Source organism: Marmota marmota, unplaced genomic scaffold, assembly GCF_001458135.2.
Source record: "Marmota marmota marmota unplaced genomic scaffold, marMar, whole genome shotgun sequence".
Taxonomy (NCBI): Eukaryota; Metazoa; Chordata; class Mammalia; order Rodentia; family Sciuridae; genus Marmota; species Marmota marmota.
Genome location: NW_026006007.1, coordinates 1 through 4597, shown reverse-complemented (window position 1 = coordinate 4597; position 4597 = coordinate 1). Strand labels below are relative to the sequence as shown.

Below are 4597 nucleotides of genomic sequence, written 5' to 3'. Positions count from 1 at the left end.
GTCACCTGTTCCAGGGCTTCAGTTTGCTTTCACCATTCAGCAAAAAGTGTTCGTGAAAATCAGAGAAACTTAGTGGATGTATGATGCGGCCATAAGAAAACCTCCTAAAATATATCAATATTTGACAGTGTTTTGTCACCTGACCAAAATTCTGAGAACAAAGAGGAGGACAAGCTTCCTTTGGGTCATGACTTAGGAGGTTGGAGTGCATGGTGGCAAGTCCTTAGCTTTGGCCAGGGAGGGAGAACACCATGGCAGAAGGGCGTGGAGGAGGAAAGCAGCTCAGGACACGGCCACCAGGAAGCAGGTGAGCTCCATCCAACAGGGACACAGAGTGTCCCGAAAGTCACACCCCAGTGATCCAGTATTCCAGCCATACCCCACCTGCCTACAGGAGTCAATCCATGTTACTGGATTAATCCACTTTAGGTTTGAGCTCTGGTAATCTAGTCCTCTCTTCTTTGTCTCACACGTGAGCTTGTGGGCCACCTCATATGTGAACCATGACAGCAAATTCCTGGTCCTGGTAATCCTTCCACCTGATCAGTTTCCAGGGGATTTAATCTTCTCATTTCATATTGACATAAAGATCCCAGGGAAATAACCGACTGTGTGAGAGGCTCATGTGCAGGTAGGGGCGAGGTGTGTCCAGGCTGTTGCTGGGAGCCCCTGAGTCCCCCCAGAGCAGCAGAGCCAGGTTGACAGCAGTTGATGTGTTGATGTGTCAGGTGGGAGAAGAATTACCCAGGAACAGGGTGTGACTGTGGACAGAGAATGTGGACGTGTCCTCCAGGGAAGAAAAGCAGCAGGTGTTCCTCCTGCTGTCCAGCACCAGCACCGTGTCTGCCAAGCCTGTGGTCTGCATGTGGAGCGTGCAGAATGCACCTCTTGTGTCCACACAGACGCAGGGCAGCTGAGCAGGCCCTGAGCAGCCACTGCACAGAGTCCCTGTGGAGGTGCAAAGCCAGCCCTGGGTGCTGAGATCATCTCGCCCTTGTCCCCAGGTGCTGCCTGCCCTGTGCTGTCCTCTAATCTGACAGCCACCTCTGCACTCATGGGGCCTGCTGCACTGCTGACCTGGGCCTGCTGGGGGCCACCCCAGGCAGCCCTTGGGGACAGATGGGCTGCACCTCTGCTGCTCTGCCAGCAGCCCCTCAGCTGTCCAGGCTGCCAGAGTGGCCCCAGCACCATGCAGCCCCCAGGACTGTGAGGCCCAGCTGCTCCAGGAACACCTGACCAAGGTGCAGTGAATGCACTCCTCAGGTGGAAAGAACAAGGAGCCTGTGGGACTCTTCAGCCTCCATTTAGGAAAGAATTATTTGCTTTAGGTGACACAGTAGTGGGAGCAGAATGCAAAGTTATAACACCTGCTCTAGGAGCTATTTCTGAGGATTTAGAAATACAAGTGATCATGAGGCCTCCTGGACATAATCCCTGACCACAGTGGGACATGCAGAAGCAGATGCATGAATTTCCAGAACTGTGCACCTTTCCCAGCTGAGCCTAGGAGCAGCAAGCAGCCTGAGAAGAGCAGTGACAGTCACAGAGGTCACATTACGAGTCAAAACCCAGGAGAGACAAGGTCAAGGGCAGATGCTTCACAGGAGAATTGTACCAAATATTTGAGATCAGCCAATGCCACATTCACGAATTATTTTAATTCATGTTATACAGCCATCTTCACCTAGACATTATGACTGTGGACTTCCCCATCCCCTCTGGCCCCACGTCTGGTCACAGTGCTGAGAAAGCCCCTGGGGGCCTCTTCCTCTGGTGCTGGTTAACCTTAAACATCCAGGTGGAACTTTCTCTGCAGATCCCTGACACTGTGGGGGCTCAGCTCTCTCCCCTGCTCCCCAGGACAGCTGCGTCCTGCTGCACCCACCCAGCTCTCCCGGGCATCACTGTTGGGGACTCAATGTGACCCTCCATTTCTCTGTATCTGTAGAAGGTCCCCAGCCTGGACATCACAGTGGACTGTCATGAATATGTCCCTCCTGGTTCTGCAGGAAGGTCCTAACACAGAGCCCCTACAGCCCTGGGGACCTTCTCCTCCTCCTCTGGCTGCTAAAGGGCTCTTCTCTCTGGAGGGATCAGGCTCCGTGAGCTCTGCCTGTGCACACTTGTGATGGGGGCCACGCTGCCCTGTGCTGGACTGTGGAGCTGTCCTGACTCTCTGTGACCTGACGACAGCAGATTTTCTGATGAACAGTTGACATCAGGCAAGTGATAAGGGATCAGGTCCTCTTTCCTCAGTGGCCCTTGGTGGAATGACTGCCTAGAATCATCTGTGTCCTGAGCCCACTGTCTTTTTGTCTGAGTCCTGAGGAGCAAGTCTATCTGGTGACTGAATATGGGTCTCAGCATGTTCTATCCCCAGTTCTGCAGAGGGCTAAGGAGCCATGTGGCCCACTGTGAGGTCACTCACAGGAGAAAGTGTGACCTCACCCTGTGCTTGTGCCTGGTGAATCTCTGCTCCCGTGCAGTGGTGACTATTGATTGTAGAATTGCGAGCAGAGGCCCCGGGTCCTAAGTCTGGAAAGGATCCACAGAGAATCTCTGAATGGAGGGGAAGCCCCAGTGCATAGCAGGAATCCCTCTGCAAGTGTTTAACCTGGGGCCTGTGACATGGGGCTCTGAATGGCCCTGGTGTTTCAGATGCCCTGAAAAAACAAGGAACAAACACTTCCACCAAAGACATCAGGGAAATATACAAACTGAATTTAAAAGTATTACTTGCCTAGGACCCAGGGGGATAGAGAAAAAGCCTCAATATCCAGCAGGAAACCAGCCTCAGCTCCTCTCTGCACCTGATCCTGGGCTGAACTGAGCTCCCTGTGTGCTGAGCGCCCCCTGTTGGCCCTGTGCACCCTGCAGGGAGGTCTGTGTCTGGGCTCACACTGAGGTCCCCACACTGTCTGTAGCATAGTAATAGGTGGCTGTGTCCTCAGAGGTCAGACTGCTTGTTTGCAGGTACAGCGTGTTCTTGGCATTTTCCCTGGAGATGGTGAATTTGGCCCTTCATGGAGTTGGCATACTTTAAAGTACCACTAACCCCGATAAAGTATGAGACCCACTCCAGGCCCTTCCCTGAAGACTGGAAGACCCAGTAGTTATTAAAGGTGAATCCAGAGGCTGCACAGGAGAGTCGCAGGGAACCCCCAGGCTGCACCAGGCCTCCCCCAGACTCCACCAGCTGCACCTCACACTGGACACCTGCAAACACAGAGGCACCTGGTCAGGACACTGTCACTCACCCACTCTCCCTCTCACTCCTGTCCACTCACACACTCAGGATCTCTGGTTCTCCATTCATTACCTTTGAAAACAGCCACCAGGAAAACCCAGCTGAGCACACTCTCCATGGTGAGCAGCTGTGTTCAGTCCTGGTCACTGAGTGGGCTGAGCTGGGAGTCCAGGGCTGGGCTCCTGTGCAGAGCTGCAGGGTCAGGTGGGCTGGTTTTCATGAGCAGAGGGAGGCCCTATTTGCATGTGCTCCTGCTATATAGCAGCTCTGGGTGGAGGCCTCCTAGAGGAGCATTTAGGGTAGAGGTGAGCATCAGGTGCAGTTAGGAGCACACAGCAGCATTTTGGAAAGTAAAACTGCTTTTGTGTATTTTTCTGTTCTGCCTACATCATCCATTAACGTGTTTTCCACATCTACATAATCATGACAGAAGGATCAGGGTCAAATCCATGATGCAGTTCTGAAATCACACAGAAGCTTGAGTGGTGTTCCACTGTGCCCAACAGCTCATATCTGGCAAGAGCAAGTTGAGTATTTAGGCTTCTGCTCTTACCCTGGACAGGTGTGGTCCCCTGAACCTCCTACAACTCACAGGTGGACACACTTAGTGACGTCCTTAGAAACTGTTTTGTGGATGATCCACACTTGCTGGGAGCTGGGCTCAATCAGGCTGGAGCAGACTGTGGCTGGACAATCTCAAGGGCACAGGTGAGGCCCTGGTGTGTGACCCCCTGACTGATATCAGGCCATGTGCAGGACAGGTAGGGGCAGAGAGGGGCAGTGCAGGCAGAGCTGGTGCTTTGCACTTTGGCCAGGAGAGCAGCACACTTGTGGTGCTGCCCAGGAGCTGTGGCCAGGAGGGGGAGGCCAGCAGCTCCACTAGGAGCAGCCCAGGGCTTTGCACCCAGAGGATGGAGGGTGTTTCAGGATCCCAGGGATCAACAAGGCCCAGCTTCCCCAGCTCAGAGGCAGAGATGAAGATCTGAAAGACCCTCCAGGGCAGGGCCTGTGGGAGAGAGCTCTGGGCTCCTGACCCAGGACTGCCCAGGGCATGGTTTCCCCTGTTCAGCCAGCAAGGGGCCCAGAGGTTCCCAGCCCTGGTTCAAGGGAGGCCAGGACTTGCTCCCTGCTGAGGGTGACCTTGTCCTCAGCCACACCATGCTGGCTTTGCAGGGGGCAGACTGTGAGAGCTACAGGGTCAGGGAGGGTTACATGAATACTTGAAAGGAAGGGCTGGGAGGTCAGATGGGATCATGGTCAGAGTCCCTGCTGGCAGCCCTGGCAGGTGATGCATGGGGCTGTGAGATGGAGCCAGGGCTGCTGAGGAGACCCCAGGAGCAGAGGAGCCAG

The 4597-nt window shown here is 54.2% G+C and overlaps 1 pseudogene; it reads right to left on the bottom strand.

Moving 5' to 3' along the window:
• Positions 1-2880: 2880 nt before the first annotated feature.
• LOC125614702 lies at positions 2881-3481 on the bottom strand (annotated as a pseudogene).
• Positions 3482-4597: the final 1116 nt, after the last annotated feature.